The sequence below is a fragment of the Coffea arabica genome, chromosome 7e, assembly GCF_036785885.1.
Source record: "Coffea arabica cultivar ET-39 chromosome 7e, Coffea Arabica ET-39 HiFi, whole genome shotgun sequence".
NCBI lineage: Eukaryota > Viridiplantae > Streptophyta > Magnoliopsida > Gentianales > Rubiaceae > Coffea > Coffea arabica.
In genome coordinates, this window is record NC_092323.1 from 46,216,407 (window position 1) to 46,235,226 (window position 18,820).

Here is an 18,820-nt window from a genome sequence, read left to right on the forward strand (position 1 = left end):
AGCAGCTACAATAACGATGGAGCAAGCGGTATGAGCCCGAATGGTATCTAAACTCTTTAGTGATAACTAATAAAATGAAGGTCAATTATACTTTATCCCCTATAGTTTAGTATTTTTTCACATTGTGAAGCTCTGCATTCTAAAACAATAGAGTGATTTTGACTAAATCAATAAACTAATTTATTAGTTATTACCTGTGTAGCTTGTTGCTTGCTCTCGATACCTGAATTTGCGGGGAGTATTGCAATGTCTAACCAATACCTAGTGTATGTGCAGTGGCAGAATCAAGACCTTCCTTTAGAGGGTGCAATAATTTGAAGTTAAACTTACAATGTATGGTTTCAGAGTTTTTGGCGCAACTATCCGTATAAAGTTTGATAGGCATGAACCAATTTATTCAATATTACAAAAATAAAATCAAAAAATGTTTTTTTTTTTAACTTGTTATAATGTTATTTACTATGTCGCTAGTTTTCAGGTCATCTATACATATAAAATTATAGTTAATATTACGAATTCAACTATAAGATGTACATTTTAATATAGAATAGGCAAATAATGCTCACAATTAAACTATTAAATAAATATTTGATTCACATGCAATTCGTATGGTTGGACATATAAGTTGTAGACAATGGAATTTTAATTAAATTCTAAAATTACCATTGGCCTATAAATTATTTTATGGCTTATTTTTATCCAATTGGATATTGTCATATGTCATGTACACTTGGAAATTTTGGTTACTAAATGGCCAATTATATTTTTCCACGTGTCAAGTTGAGATGTTCCAAAGCAATTCAAATTGCAGGGATATCTCCACCAACCAAATCATATCATATCACATGTCTATTGGATAAATATCCAAATATTTATTTCTTATTAAAGGGATAATATTTAGAGCTATTTAATCCAAGTATACTTCTTATATATTGCAATAGCTTGGCCAGTCAAACGGCGCCACATCACATGTCCCACGAGTTTGTCACATGTCCCACGAGTTTGGCCAATCGGAAAATTACTTATCTCTTTATTAATAAATATGAGATAAAGAGATAATGTTTGGCTAGCACAGTTCTAATATGACTGCACGTCTTGCAAGGCAAGTGGAGTGGTACACAGGTTTTCAATCTCTACCTCTTGCTACAACTATAAATAGAGGTCTCTCAACCAACTCAAACACACAGAGACACAGACAGAGATACCAAGAGGCATCTCATACGTTCAAAGCATTGAAGCTCCAAGCTACAAAGGTCCGGCTCTTCAAGCTCTCCAAGTCTCCCATATATCAAGACTTGAGTCTTCAAATATCTTCTAAAGTTCTTCAAATCTTCTATATCAAGATTTGAGGAAATCGGTGGTGGATCCTAGAACAAGCTGCAAAGACCTTGGATTAGCATTCGAGTAGAAGAATCGAGGGAAACTCTCTACAAGTTCGAGAAAATCCCAGAGATTGTACTCACATATTTTCTTAAATTTATATTACACATTTGTCGTGTATATTTCTTGTTTTTGTTTGCAAACTTGAAATTTTATCGCGTACAAATTTTTGGCACGCCCGGTGGGACCATCTCTGCCTTCCATCTCTTCTCTTCGAATATTCAACTACATACATCATTGATGGCACCAAAGAGCAACAAAATCATGATTGCACGTTCCAAGGCTACTGATGCTAAGCCTGTTCAGGAAGCTGCACATGTTGCCACTAATACCCGCGCTATTGGTCCTATGACAAGGAGTATGGCGAGAACTTCCACCCAAAGTAGCATGGAAGCTCCATCGGCACCAACTCCCGTCTTCGGTTCAACATCATCAATGAGCTATTCTTCCGCGACAGGGATCCAAGACGTTCCTGCCTCAATTGAGAAGACTCTCGCCATGCTCGAATTTGGATCCGAATCCAAATTTTCTGAGCATGATGATGATTCATCAAGCACGGGATCAACTTCTTCACATGAAACCCTTCAATCAAAATTTTCTATGGAAGATTCTGCTGGTTCTTCTACTGCAATGCCTGCTATGATGACAAATGCTTTAAGTCTTGAAGAACAAGATGATGGAGACTATGATGAAACACATCAAGGACCAAGATGCTCTTATCGCTCAACTGCTCACCCAAAAGGATCACGCTCCTGAAGGAAGCCATATGAATTCTAAGGAGAACCAAGAGCGTGAAAATCCCTCATCTAAAGGTAAAGACAAAGTGAAGGAAGTATACGTGACCGTCGAGGGAACTATCCCCGTAGAACAATTGAAGGAACTTGTTAAAGGCGTCATCAAAGACAAAAATGGGGGTAGTTCAAGATCGAGTTTTACCTACTCCAAACCTTACACTGCTAGAATTGACAATCTAGCAATGCCTGCTGGATATCAACCGCCTAAATTTCAACAGTTCGATGGGAAAGGTAGTCCAAAACAACATGTGGCTCATTTTGTCGAAACCTGCAATAACGCTGGAACTTATGGTGACCTGCTAGTCAAACAGTTCGTTCGATCCTTGAAGGGCAACGCATTTGATTGGTATACTGATCTCACTCCAGGGTCCATCGACAGTTGGGAACCGTTGGAATAAGAGTTCTTGAATCGCTTCTACAGCACTAGAAGAACCGTCAGTATGCTGGAGTTGACTAACACTCGTCAATGGAAGGATGAACATGTGGTCAACTACATTGATAGGTGGAGAAGTCTGAGTCTCAACTACAAGGACAGGCTGTCTGAACCCTCTGCCATAGAAATGTGCATTCGAGAAATGCATTGGAGCCTAAGCTACATTCTGCAGGGTATACGCCCAAACACATTTGAAGAATTAGCTACTCGTGCTCATGACATGGAGTTAAGCATCACGGCCAATGCAACTGATGGGTTTCCTATTCAAGCTCCGCGAGTGCAGCCGCCTCGTCAAAGCAATGAAAGGCAAGAAAATAAAAAAGGGGGCAAGCCTCCTTCAAGACTCGGTAATAAGAAGTCCATGGCAATAAATACAGTCCCCATGAAAATTGCTACCAAAGTGAGCCAAAAGGTCACTGAGAAGTTGGATCCATCTCAAAGTAGGTCAGTAAGAAGACCCACGTTAAAAGAGATGCAAGAAAAAGAATACCCATTTCTTGAATCTGATTTACAAGGGATGTTTGATGACCTTTTCAAGGAGAAACTCCTTGAACTTCCCGAAATGAAGCGCCTAGAGGAAGCCGGTCAAGTCAATGATCCAAACTATTGCTATTATCATCGCCTGATTGGCCACCCTCTCACAAAATTATGAAATTGGCCCGTCAAGGAAAGATCCTTCTCGAGGAAGATAAAGCATCTGCAAACCAAACAACAATAATGTTTGGGTCTGTGTGTTGTCCGATAGAAGTTTTAGCCACAACAAGCAGTGCTTCGTCCAAAGAAGTTGAAAAATCCTCAATTGAAGACGTTATTGAAGATGACAACGAAGGATGGACTTTAGTCACTCGAAAGAGGACTTGCAAGCCAAAAATAAAGAAGTACATCTTTCGAAAAGCATTCATTCGACAAAGTCGAAAGTGACGATGAAACGACGAAATGCAACAAAGAAATAAAAGGGAGTGGCCACAAAACCAATTCCTTCAGATTTTCAGATCCTTCAAGAGGTTCAGCAGCCTTTGACACTGAGAGAATTTATACCCAAGGGGTATTTAAGTGACGATACCGATAATTCCACCTCTTGTAATGTCGTCAAAGCTTCAAATCCTCAAGTTACACAAATTAACACGGAATTTGAGGAAAAACTCAAAATCGACGATAAGTCACCAGTGAATTGTGCAACGACCATCTTTTTTATGATGACGATTTAACTGTGGATTTTAAAACCCACAATCGACCTTTGTTTGTTAGCGCGTATGTCCGAGAACAGAAGATGAATCGGATACTCATTGATGGGGGATCTGCTGTCAATATTATGTCCGTACGTGCTATGAAAGAATTAGGAATTTTCAGCGATGAACTCTCCCAAAACCGCCTCATGATCCAAGGATTTAACCAAGGGGGGTAAAGAGCAATTGGCCTCATAAGGCTTGAATTGCTCATTGGTGAGTTGTCTTCAAGTGCGTTATTTCATATCATTGAAGTCAAAACCTCTTATAACATGCTCTTGGGAAGGCCTTGGATTCATGATAATGAAATTATACCGTCTACTCTTCATCAATGTTTCAAATATTGTCGAGATGGTATAGTTAAGAAAGTTACTGCCGATGACAAACCTTTCACTGAGGCCGAGACTCACTTTGCGGACGCCAAATTTTACCTTCAGAAGGAAGCAAAAAGAAAAGAATCAGTGGAGGAAGAAAGTCAAGATTTCAAAATACCCATTTTGCGATATATTCCAAGATCAAGAAGAGAAGAAAGTCAGTCTTCTATTATCAGGAATGATGCATTAAATGTTCCGCTCACCAAAATAGAGCCTGTTAAAAGTGAGAAGGTGAGCTTGCAAGGATTTATTCGTCCCAAAGAAGAACCGGCAGTAGAACATTACTCACTACCAACTAATCGGATTCAAGAAGGTTTTGATCCAAACGCATACAGACTTCTTGCCAAGGCCGGTTATAACCCAAATGAGAAGCATGCATTGGCAAACTCCCTCTTGAGGTGACTGGTGAGAAAATTCATGGATTAACACCTACACAGAAAATGTTGAAAGAAAAAGGCTATAATGTTAAAAGTTCATTGATGGGTCTTGGTTATCAACCGCCTTCTCTAGTGCGTATAATGATCAAAAGGGTAAGTTGTAACTACGTAAACACGGAAATGGAGGTCACAAGCCGAAGGAGATCTGTGTTCGATAGGTTGGGAAATAAGTCAAAACGTACTTCTGTTTTTGACAGACTTGGCCTGCAGCCGAAATATTTAAAACCGCCCGTCTATGAAAGATTAGGCAATAAAAAGCAATAATACCAAGTTGCCAAAAAAGAAAGTCTTACTCTAATAAAGAAAATTGGACCAAGAAAGCGAGTCTCCAATTTCTTCATGCACTATGGAGACTTATTCAATGTAAGAATTGAAACTATTTTTGAAGAACAGGGTCAAGAAAGTATGGCTTCCTGTCACCATATTACGATCAGTGATCCCGAAGAAGAAGAAGAAGATGCGGATGACGCTCCCCCTGAACTTGAACAAGGGGTAAAAAATACAATCGATGCGCTAAAAGAGATTAACCTTGGCACAAGCGACGATCCCCGCCCAATTTACGTAAGCTCTTGTATGACTCCTGAAGAAGAGAAAGAATATGTTGATTTGCTGCTCGAGTTCAGGGACGTCTTTGCCTGGAATTACTCAGAAATGCCTGGTTTGGATCCAAGGATCGCCGTTCATGATTTGTCTGTCAAGCGAGGAACAAAACCTGTCAAACAAGCTCAAAGGTGCTTTCGGCCAGAATTGATTCCTCTGATAGAAAATGAGATAAATAGATTGATTGAATCTGGGTTCATACGGGAAGTGAAATATCCAACATGAATTTCAAGCATTGTCCCTGTAAGGAAAAAGAATAGACAAATCCGGATTTGTGTTGATTTTCGAGATTTAAATGAGGCTTGCCCCAAAGATGATTTTCCACTCCCCATCACAGAATTGACGGTAGATGCTACAACCGGGTATGAAGCACTATCTTTTCTCGATGGATCGTCTGGCTACAATCAAATACGCATGGTGCCCGAGGATGAGGAGCTCACGGCCTTCCGCACCCCCAAGGGAATTTATTGCTATAAAGTAATGCCATTTGACTTGAAAAATGCTGGAGCGACATATCAAAGGGCAATGCAAAGAATATTTGATTATATGCTCCATAGAAATGTGGAGTGCTACGTTGATGACCTTGTGGTGAAATCAAAGAAGCGAGAGGATCATATTCAAGACCTTCGAAGAGTTTTTCAACGCCTTCGGAGATACCAACTGAAAGTGAATCATTTGAAGTGCGCATTTGGAATCACTTCTGGCAAGTTTCTCGGTTTCATCGTTCATCAACGGGGAATATAGGTCAATCGATCTAAAATTGATGCCATTGTGAACATGCCTGAACCGCGAAATATTCATAAATTGAAGAGCCTTCAAGGGAAGTTGGTATATATCCGGAGGTTTATCTCTAATTTGGTCGGACGATACCAACCCTTTAGTCGACTGATGAGGAAAGGGGTACCCTTCGAGTGGGATGAATCGTGTAGGAATGTTTTTACAAACATCAAAGCGTACCTCATGAATCCCCCAGTGCTGGCTGCGCCCATTCCAGGGAAACCATTGATTCTTTATATTTTCGCTCAAGAACGGTCGGTTGGGGCCTTACTTGCTCAAAAAAATGATGAAGGTAAGAAGAATGCGCTGTATTACTTGAGTCGGATGATGACATCTAATGAGTTGAACTACTCACCCATCGAGAAGTTGTGTTTAGCACTTATATTTGTCATCCAGAAGTTGAAACATTACTTTCAAGCACATACTATTCGACTCATATCTATGTCTAATCCCATTAAATATGTCATGGCAAAACATGTACTGTCTGATCGACTCGCGAGATGGTACCTCCAGTTCCAACAGTTTGAAATTATTTATGTACCTGCAAAGGCTGTCAAAGGACAAATATTGGCGGACTTTTTAGCCGATCATCCCATACCTGCCGATGGGAGTTGACTGATGAACTCCCCGATGAAGAAATGTTTATGGTCGAATCTCCGTGGTCGATGTATTTCGATGAAGCCGCTCACAGCGATGGAGCCGGTGCGGGAGTTGTCTTTTATACCCCTAAAGCAGATATTGCCATATTCTTTCACTTTAACACGTCGGTGTTCAAACAATGTGGTTGAATATCAAGCGTTGATTCTCGATCTTGAAACGGCTGTAGACATGAAGCAGTTGCATCTTAGAGTCTATGGTGATTCAAAATTGGTGGTAAATCAACTTCTTGGTGTTTATGATGTCAAGAAACCTGAATTGATCCCATATTACAAGTATGCAAGGCAACTCATGGGATATTTAGGTAATGTCACTATAGAACATATTCCTAGAAATTTCAACCAACAAGCTGACTCTTTGGCAAGGGTGGCGTCCATGCTCATTCTACCTTCTCATCGAAATCAAATTTCAATATATCAAAATTGGGTCATACCTCCGATGTTTGATGAAGATGATGATGGTGAGGAAGAAAATACTTATCATATTTTTGTCCATGAGATCTAAAAGGAGGATTGGCGTCATCTCATCGTGGATTACCTTAATCATGGGAAGTTACCAGAAGATCCCAAGAAAAGGGTTGATATACGTCGTCGAGCGCCACGTTTCATTTACTATAAAGGGACGCTTTACCGAAGATCATTCGATGGAGTGTTTCTATGATGTCTTGGAGAAGATAAGGCCATGCAAGCAATAGAGGAGGCTCACTCTGGGATATGTGGTGCTCACCAATCTGGCCCGAAATTACACTTTCGCATTAAAAGAATGGGATACTATTGGCCAACAATGGTGAAGGACTGTATTGATTTTGCTAGAAGATGTCAAGCTTGTCAATTCCATGGCAATTTCATCCGTCAACCTCCTGAACCGTTGCATCCAACTGTAGCTTCTTGGTCGTTCGATACTTGGGGTTTGAATATAGTTGGACCGCTTCCAAAATCTTCTGGAGGGCACATTTTCATTTTGGCGGCAACAGATTATTTCTCAAAGTGGGCCGAAGCGGTTCCCCTAAGAGAGGTCAAAAAGGAGAATGTAGTAGATTTCATTCGCTCGCACATCATTTATCGATATGGGGTCCCGCGTTATATCATCACCGATAATGGTAAACCTTTTTGCAATGTAGCAATGAACAAACTTTGCGAAAAGTTTCATTTCAAACAATACAATTCGTCCATGTACAACGCTGTCGCAAACGGACTCGCTGAGGCATTCAACAAGACCTTATGTAATCTGTTGAAAAAAATCGTGGATAAATCGAAAAGGGATTGGCATCTTCGAATTGGAGAAGCGCTTTGGGCATACAGAACTACTTTTCGAACTCCTACACAAGCAACCCCATATGCACTTGTTTACGGTGTTGAAACTGTTCTTCCACTTGAGTGTCAAATACCTTCGCTAAGAATTGCAATTCAAGAAGGGCTCAGTGGAGAAGATAATGTTCGTCTTCGCCTTGAGGAATTAGAATCACTCGACGAAAAGAGATTGGAAGCTCAGCAACGGATTGAGTGTTATCAGGCTCGCCTTTCAAGGCATTCAATAAGCACGTTCGACCCCGCTCTTTTCAAATTGGAGAGTTAGTGCTCGTCGTTCGGAGACCAATCATTCTTACTCATGGCGGACAAAGAAAGTTTACTCCTAAATGGGATAGTCCATATGTCGTTCGAGAAGTATATACAAATGGCTCATACAAGTTGGTTGCTGAAGATGGATTAAGGGTTGGCCCCATCAATGGCAAGTACCTAAAAAGGTAAGATGCGTAATCGGAACCACGCGATGCTCCTGGCCCGCATGAGTTAAAACTGTGGATGGCAACCACCAATAGTGTAGTATGTGGTTAAACTGCTGAAACACTCCACCAAATCTAAGGTGGTAAACAAATAGATACTCCTGGCCCGCATGAGGTTAAAATGTGAACGGCAGGAACTACGTGTGACTTGATTCCCTTGTTGGGATACGTAGGCAGCTTGGAGGGTAACTTCTAAGTTCAGTTACACCACTCCAAATCAAATCCTTGTCCTTTGCAAACAAAACAAAAAAAAAGAGGGAATTTTCTCTTTCCAAAAAAAAATAAAGTAAATAAAATGCTCCATTTAAGTTCTTGTATCTTTGAAAGAAAAAAAAACAAGAGATAAGAAATGAAAAGCATTTTATTATTCAAAAAAAAAATTTCATTACAAGAAAAAAAATGAAGGGAAAAAGTTCAGGAAAAAAACATGGTGAAAAGTCTAAATGTCAAATTTGTAGTCCACTACGACTATTTTACATGATTCCAGTGCAGATTTCATGTCTTCAAGTTCATTCACTGTGTCATCAGTCAAGATGTCGGTACTTTCAATAGAAGAGAGCTCATCATGTGCTCGGGTTATTTCAGCCCGGATCTCCTCAAAAGTTTCATGTTTTTTATCGATAGTTGAGCTGATTTCCAGGCCTTGTTTCTCCAAATTGATAAGTTCCTGTTGCAAAACTTTCTTCATGTCTTCAATGGACTGCAACTTTTCTTCAAGGCGTTGCAAATGACAAGTTAGGTCTTCTTCCTTCGCCTTAGCTCTCCCAAGTTGGGCAGTCACTTTGGAAAGGAGTTCTGCATGTGTTTCTTTACTCATCTTTTCCCATGATGAAGATGTCAAAACATCATATGCCTCCGCCTTGGCAAGCAATTCTATCAAGAAGTCCTTTAAAGGGAGACCATTGGTAGGATCCGTTCTTGTGATTTCCGCAATGATTTCCTCTGCGCACTCTTTTAAAGAAGAAATCTGCTCAATAGGAGTGTCAAGAATCTGCCCGCGAAAATCTATCCACAAACTTTGCAAGTACTTTTTTCGATGCGCCTGGATCAATTTTTGACTATGAAATTCTGAAACTAATGATACCTTAGGTTTTTTCCGGATTTCATGCAAATTAGTCAGCTCCTTCTTTGACAAGGCACCTCCACTGGGGGCAAGTTGTTTTGGAATGCTGATAACGACTTTGTCACCTTTCTTGTTTGAAATTATAGCATCAGTCTCAAGTTCAAGTGGTGAGTTGGTACCAACATCTTCTTGGTGGAATTCAAGAAGTGGGGGCTGGAGAAAATGTTACGAGGGTTAAAAAAAAAAAAAAAGAAAGATATGATTACCTTAAGTGGCGACACTCCAACCGACGGTGGTGAAAAGGAAACTTCCTCCAAATCAGAAGATGTCCTCTTTTTCGATCGGTTCCAATGACGGTCTTGGCTACTACTGCCACTCACCAACGAATGAGTTCCTCTTTGGATAGGTTCAATGCCCTGAGCTTGAGTCCCTTCCTGTTCTATAGTCTCGATAGAATCACGATTGTCCACAATTTCAATTTCAACATATTCTTCTGTGTGAGTCACCGATAAGGATTTTGAAGCTTTAGGCGGCGTCTTCTTTGCTGGAATCACCGGTTGCGCCTTTTTGATGGCCTGTCGAGAGTCCTTTGAAAACTTGTTCTTTGTGACAATGTTTTTTGAGGGACTACTAGTAATTTTGTCTATTGGTAAGGTGGATGAGGTAAGACCCGTTACAATCTCTATAGCTCCATCATGATGTACTGGCTCATTGGCGGGGGTAATCTTACCCTTCTTCGATGACTGCTGAGGGATCTTAATGGTGAATTTAAAACAAGTTGAAGAGATGCTATTTGATCGAGTCGACCACCAGGCGTCGTAGTCTTTTGTGATCAACGGATGTTTCCTGTGCATGGGTATAGTCACCCGAGATCGCGTCTGCGTGCGAACTGAGGAATCCCATAGTTGAATGGCCTCACCCAAAGTATAAGTGTGAGTGATCTCTTTCAAATTATTCGGGATGTCCTGACAGAAGCCAAATTGCCTGCTAAACCTGTAAGGATTATATTTTTCAATAATGAAAGTATTGTCCTTACGTAAAGTTAAATGGCAGGAGCGTTGACTAATGAAGTAACTCGTGAGTCTTGATGATAAGGATCCATCATCGATCAGCACTTTTTCTTCATTCTCAGTCCAGCACAGTTTGGGAAGCATCAGAGGGTTCATTTCTTTGAAGAGTTCCTCAGCTTCTGATTTACCATGGAATATTGCCATTTTCTCACCACTAAATCTCGTCATGCGCGCGTGGTGGCTACTCACTTGATTGTTCTCATAATATACGTCAAAGTATTGGCCAATCCAAGTATAGACGTAATGGATTGGAAAAGTTACCCCACATTCTCCAAGGTTAGGGGCGTGGACGATCTCCCTCAACCCATGATATATGCTCGCAAGGACGGGAATTGCATGATAAAATCTTTTCTCTGTAGCCATTAAGCATGCAACCTTGAAAACACTTGGACGAATACGATCGGCATTTTTGCTTGGCAAAAGGAACTTGCAAATCCAACACGCTATGAATGCCGCAATATAGGTTTCCTTTCTTAGAAACCCTGGGATACCCAGGGTGTCAAAAGGGACATTGAAGTCATTCGTATCGGCGAGGTCGTAAGGCTCCACGCTTCCAGAAGGGTTGTAAGTCATTTTTGGTTTAGATGTAGTCTTTCTTCTATTCGCTCTACTCGGAGGAGCCCTATACCTAGCCTCTCCTTTGAACCAGAAGCGAATCCAGTCCTTCATCCATACCCCTTGGTCATTCGTCCAGAGGTGGTAGTAAGCTAAAAAAAGATGCCTGCAACTCTCAGGGAGAAGTGGTTTCCCTTCTTTGTCACGAGTGAGGAGCTCCCGCGCCGAAGGAACAACTTCATCGAAAAATGTGCCATCGATCGAAAGGCCACCGAGTCGATAAAGGTCCCAAAGTGTGATGGACAACTCCCCAACGGGCATATGGAGTGTGTTCGTCGAGGGACACCAATATTTGAAGAAGGCTCGCAAGATATTTTCACAGCGGTCGTAGGAGTATCTCGGCGCGTAGACGGCTTCAAATATGCTAGCGCGTGTGAGTATGTCGTTATACCTTCCAAGTATGTCCTCAACCCACTCCCAATAATGGGAGGTGAAGCACGCTTCACCGAAGAAGGACGAAGGGGTTTTCCATGTAGCTTTGTCAACATTGAATCCCACGAACGGAAGAGTGAATTTGGCTATTTCTAGATCTCCATTGTGAAGTGACGAGTTTAATACGACCACTTCTTCTTCCCTCGATGTAGTGGAGAAAGTCGACGGTGCCACCACTTCCTTAGTCCACTTGCTAGTACAATTTTCGAGATGAAAGCATTCTTCGAGGGGTATGAAAGACTCAGCGAGCGGGCCAATTGCTGGTTTATGAATATGTAGTGACAAGCTCTTTGATTGAGGTCCTCCCCGTTCATCCGTCAATGAGATATGGGGCAATGGCGTGGCATAGTCCTTAATTTGCATGGTTGCTGAAATTTCGTAAAAGAGATTAGATGATGAAGGAAATTCTCGCGAAACTTTGGTAATTAAATTACCTAATTGGTTGCTTTCTTCAAATCTCCGAAATTGTTTCAAGCTCCTTCTCAGGCACGAGGTGGGTTGTGTACAAGAGATCAAGTTAGTAGAATTGAGATATTGACATGGACTAGTGCAAAAGGGAGGAAAAAGAAAAAAAATAAGGTCGGAGTCCTAGCAAAAGAAAAAGAATTTTTTTTCTTAGCTCAAATATCCTATTTGGTATTTGGAAAAAAGAGGCTCAAATATCAAATTTGTATTACCCTTATAGGTGAAAAAAAAGGCAAAAAAAAACAAAAAAAAAAACAAAAAAAAACAGAGAAAGAAAAACGAAAAAAAACAAACAAAAAACAAAAAAAAAATCATATTTGGTATTGTCCTAATAGATGAATCTAATGGCCAGGCTATCTTGTGGTGCAAGCCGATGCAATTATACAAGTCTAGAATACGTGCCCAGTAGACATGCAAAGTTCGGACAACAATCATGGCACCCAAGGAACTACCTAGACCGAAGCCTCTGCTAACACGCGAATATTGTTGTAAGTGAAAGGAAAGTCTTAAGTACCTGGTATAGGCAAGATGGAGGAGAAGAAAGGTGTTGTTGTCAGGAGCACTGCCGAGAGACACCAATTTAACGGTAGTACCGATTACCGAGACTAGCAGCAATGACGATGCGGCTAGAGAAAAGAGAAGTCAAATTTGCCTAAGAAACTATGGCCTCGGCTTGGCCATATATATAGTGGAAGGGTTACTCTGACTGAAAGTCGTTTCCCGCACGAATTTGGAAGAAAGTTGACTTCTTTTTGGAACAGCTTTACTGATCCGAAGCCGACCTGTCAAAGGTATCGTGGAATACGGTGGTGATAGCTGGCTAAGTAATTCGCTGGGTAAAGAGTCCCAATTCAATTCGGAAGTGTGCAATCACAGTCAATATAGGAGGAGGCTTGTAATTGGTGGGCCATGGAAGAAACGCATTGGAAATGGAAATCATTGGCCTTATCAACCTTTTGCATGGAATATGGCTACGGGATTGTTGTTTCATTGGACTTAGCCACGGCATAGACTTTGCGTGGAAAGCTTTTGGTTTTGGAAATTGAAACCGTTGGCCCCACCAAAGCAAAAACATATTGGCTTGTGCAATTTCACCAACTTTCACCAACGCATAGTAATTTCATGGTCAAGTCAATGTCCGTAATTGACACAAACCGTTGGCCCCACCAAAACCATGCATTCACTTAATATTTAGCGTCGGTGAAAGTACTATGCATGGCCATCTTATACCCATTCAGAAGCTATGGACATTTGGCTTGCAAAACTTCAGGTTTTAGCCCATTTTCTTTGGAATTTCAACGACATTCAAATCAAATTGAAGGAAAAAATGTCGAAACTCGTTCACTCAAATCCCGCCTTAATTTTATTCACAAACAAGTTTCGAGAGGGCATTTGTAGACAATGGAATTTTAATTAAATTCTAAAATTACCATTGGCCTATAAATTATTTTATGGCTTATTTTTATCCAATTGGATATTGCTATATGTCATGTACACTTGGAAATTTTGGTTACTAAATGGCCAATTATATTTTTCCACGTGTCAAGTTGAGGTATTCCAAAACAATTCAAATTGCAGGGATATCTCCACCAACCAAATCATATCATATCACATATCTATTGGATAAATATCCAAATATTTATTTCTTATTAAAGGGATAATATTTAGAGCTATTTAATCCAAGTATACTTCTTATATACTGCAATAGCTTGGCCAGTCAAACGGCGCCACGTCACATGTCCCATGAGTTTGGCCAATCGGGAAATTACTTATCTCTTTATTAATAAATATGAGATAAAGAGATAATGTTTGGCTAGCACAGTTCTAATATGACTGCACGTCTTGCAAGGCAAGTGGAGTGGTACACAGGTTTTCAACATCTACCTCTTGCTACAACTATAAATAGAGGTCTCTCAACCAAATCAAACACACAGAGACACAGACAGAGATACCAAGAGGCATCTCATACGTTCAAAGCATTGAAGCTCCAAGCTACAAAAGTCCGGCTCTTCAAGCTCTCCAAGTCTCCCACATATCAAGACTTGAGTCTTCAAATATCTTTTAAAGTTCTTCAAATCTTCTATATCAAGATTTGAGGGAATCAGTGGTGGATCCTAGAACAAGCTGCGAAGCCCTTGGATTAGCATTCGAAGAGGAGAATCGAGGGAAACTCTCTACAAGTTCGAGAAAACCCCAGAGATTGTACTCACATATTTTCTTAAATTTATATTACACATTTGTCGTGTATATTTCTTGTTTTTGTTTGCAGACTTGAAATTTTATCGCGTACATAAGTGAAGTTTCAATTTTAACTAAATAATGCTTATTAGAAATAAAATAAAAATAGCACAATATTTTATTACAATTTTCCATTTTAGAAATGGTGAGGGCAACTATAAAAAATTTCAAAACTTGTGGGGGCAATTGTGGGGTTAGATAGAATATTTTAAAAATTCAGGAGGGGCAAGAGTGATGTAACATTAGAAACGCCAAATTTTTCATAGGATATTATATAGTTTTCAAAAAAATTGAATCTTTGCCTCCCGGGAACTATAAACGACTTGCGAGTTGCAATATTTAACACAATGTCAAATTATTGAGGAAAATGTAGATCTTGAACTCAGTTTTGATTCATTATCAATTCCTACACTAGACAGGAATCGCTTGCCCGCTCCTCTTCTTCCTCTCTTGGTTGTTCTCAATCCCAATTGCCACACAAATTTTGGAACTTACCAGTTACTACACATACTGGCTTCTTACGATGACAAAGGCGAGAAAGATTTTTGAGGAATTGTTCAACTTCCATGTCCTCCTGTTCAACAACTCTTGTAAGGGTTTAAAAATCAATTTTTTTTTAGTGGAATTTCTGGAACTGTTTTTAACTTCCCATCTCAGGAAGGATTGGCCAAGTACTATCATTTTTTCTGTTTCCTGTTTTAAATATATGATTCTTGTTTTTAATTAAGCAATTGATATTGCCAGCAAAATTTCACTATTGTTAACTTTATTGAGAAAAATGTAGATCTTGAACTCAGTATTGATTCATTATCGACTGCTGCACCAGACAGGAATTCGATACCAGAGTGAAAAGAAGTAAGGTACCCTAACAACGGAGATGGCCTCCAGCAGTAGTGAAACTAGTTGCTTTGATTCTGTTATAGAATTTCGGGACTTGGGTTTGAAGACTTTCGAGGATGACTTTGATTCTGATAGCATAAACCTGACGAAAGGTATCATGAACCTACAGGTGGATGTAAGACTATTGAAAACCTTTAATCTATACTTTAGCAAGTGTACGAGGAAGAACCATGAAACGTGGTTGAAACACGATCAGGAAGAGAAGGGTAACACCAAGTCTGAAAGTTTAAGGCCTAGTATTATTTCACGCAGAATCCAAAATCTGTTAATAGGAAGATGAAGGATCTGGTTAGATGTCTTGAATTATCTATTGTAATGTTAAGTGACATCACAAAGGAGATTAACGGATTCCAACAAAATGTCAAGTTGTTTTTTGAGACAACAAAATGTCAAGTTGATTTTTGAGACAGATATCAAGGAGTCGTCCATCAGCATCTTGTTCGATGACTACTCCCTGGGGCATGCTGGACTAGTTATGAATTTCATTGATTCCCTTTTAGAGAATCTGAAACATCTTCTGCACAGAGAGCAGGATTGTGGTGAAAGTTTGAATTATCTATTGGAAATTCTTGAAGAGAAGCTTATCTTCTTGAAGAGTTTCTTTCCTTTCGCAGCATCGGCATTGAGGGTCAGCAATTGATGGACCTTTTGAATCATGTTGAAGGTGTTGCTGTTAATGCTGCGCTTCTGATTTCTATGTGTTGGTTTCACAGAGAAGATATACAAGTGTGCTGTGAAATGGTATCTGAAGTCTCTCAATTGCTATACAAGATTAATCCTGTTGATCCCAAAGACCGAGCAGCTTACATTAATGTCTTGACTGCTTCAAAGATATCAAGATCATCTGATACTTTGGCTCCAGAGAAGAATAAGCATCTAATGGCTAACCCTTTATTGATTGTCTTCTAGATAATCTTGTGGAGCTACTAAATTTGGATACTAGTTTTTTGGCTTTGGAGTGGAATCAATTGCTAAAGCTCCAACAGGGAGTAAGATTCCCAAGTTTCCTTCTCAGGCAGCAGGAGGAGAAGTTTAAAGAGCTATGTGATGAAATAAAGGATCTGATTGGAGATGTAGTCTATGATGCAGGAATTCTCATTTTCCCCCTTTCTGAGAACCAATTGAAAGAAGGCTTTTCCAAGGAAATCGATCTTGAACTTTCTTTTTTGTTGAAAGACCTCAACTTAATTACAGTAGAAGTTGCACAAATTTATCCACCACCGCCATTGACATTTGCTCGGACCAACGAGTTAAGCTCCATTGATTTTCTCTTACAAAATCTGGAGGAATTAGCAACTTCTGCTGCTGGTTCATTTGCTTTTCCAAAGGATCAACTCCAAATAGTCCAAGAAGATCTTAAATTCTTAATATCTTTCCTATCAAAACTTGTGAAGCAGCACAACCAGAATGAACAACTCCAACCCTTTGGGATCGTGTCATAGAGGTGGCATGAAAGGCAGAGTAAGTCATCGACTCAATCATATTTGGGGATAAACTTGAATATTTGGATACGCTTGCTGGAGATATCAAGCATATGAAGACTGAGGCCCTAAAAACCTATAACAGCATTGGCAATGACAATGAATCTCAAAGAGTTACCAAGAAGTCTTTTGACATGGAATCAAACCTTAGCACCACAGCATTGGATGAACTTCTGGTTGGTTGTGAAGTAGAGATAAAGACAATTACCAATAGACTTACCAGGGGTTCAAAGCACTTGGATATTGTTTCAATCGTCGGTATGGCTGGACTTGTTAAGACAAAATTAGTCAACACAATTTATCACCATCCTTCAATTTTAAACCACTTCGATACTCGTGCTTGGTGTACTGTTTCTCATGTATATAGCAAACACAAGTTGTTGGTTCAGATTTTATGTCATATTCATTTTAGGAGTCCTGACCAATATCTTATGGTGGACGAAGATGATTTGGTTGAAGAGCTAATGAGGGTTTTGTTGAGAAATAGGTATCTCATCGTTTTGGACGATGTGTGGGATATTGATGCATTGAATTTGTTAGAGCATTCATTGCCAGATGATGCCAACGAAGCAGGATTCTCTTCACCAGCAAGTTTCAGAATTTGACTTTGTAATTTAAACCTGATAGCAAGCTAGCCTTACCATCTCCGCTAATTTACCAATGAATAGTGTTTTGCATTGCTTCAGAGGAAGATATTTAGCAAAGAGGATTGTCCTCCAGCATTAATTAGAGTTTTAATCCAAATAGCAAATAAATGTAAGGGGCTACCTCTCTAAGTAGTCATTGTAGCAGGAATTCTTTTGAGTATTGAGCCAGATTGCTGGCAAGATTTTGCAAACAGTCTTAGTTCCGGCACTGTAATTGAAACCAATCCTTTGAGTTGGGTTACAGCTATTTACCTGATGATTTGAAGCTATGCCTTCTCTACTTTGGTGCATTTCCAGAAGACGAGAACATTTCTGTACGAAGGTTGTTATGGCTTTGGATCTCTGAAGGGTTTGTACGAAAGGCTAAAGGAAAGAGCTTAGAGGAACTAGTAGATGAGTAATTAATGGCTCTGGTTGATAGAAGTTTGATCATGGTTACCGAACAAAGAACTATAGGTGGTGCCAAAGCTTGCTGAGTTCATGATTTGGTACATGAGTTTGTGTGACAAAAGCCAAAGAAGCAAGTTTTCTATAGATTTTACATGGGTATAATGATCTTTGTACTTTAACTGGACTTAACAAAGCCAGACAGGTATTTACTTGCGATTCCACAGTAGAGGAGCTGAAAGAATCAAAGCTATGTTTTCCCAATTTACGATATTTGCTTTTCTGTGCTAATGCCTTCAAGTCTAGTAAAGAGGATATCTAAAGTACTGTTTGATTGTTCAATCAAGGTTCTGATATTTAAATTTGTTAGATTGTTGGATTTAGGGGACTTTGATCTTGGGAATTGTTTTCCAAAGGAAGTAGTATTGCTTGTTCACTTGAGATACTTGGCCATTCAATCAAAACTGTTTCCTATTCCTGATGCAATAGCCAATCTCTCAAGGTTAGAAATTTTTTGGTAAGAGAAGGCTACAAAGATGTCTTGTTACCGAACACCATTTGGACTATTAAGACATTGAGGGATCTATGTATTACAAGTTCTGATTAGAACATCTAGTCACTTCGAATATCAATCTTGAAGGCTCCTCGGATTTAGAACAGCTAGTCACTTTGACCATTGCAATTGATCCATTTTATCAAAGCATGCAAAAGATACTGACAAAGTTACCAAGCATCCGCAGGCTTAAATGCTAGGAAGTCGGATCTTGTGGCAATGGGACCTCTCTCATGTTGGACTGTTTGAGTCAAGTAGAATCACTTAGGGCGCATAGTTTTGTTGGATATCAGTTTCAGTTCCTATCAAATTCGAAAAAGTTGACTCTCCCATCTACTTTTAAGCCATGGAGTGAAATTTAGCCAATTGGTAAACTGCATGAGCTTGAAGTTCTTAAATTAAACTTTGACTCATTTATGGGGACAAAATGGGAATTGAAAGAAGAGGAGTTCCCTAAGCTCCGATTCTTGAAACTGTCAGGATTGGGTGTTCACTAGTGGACTGTGTG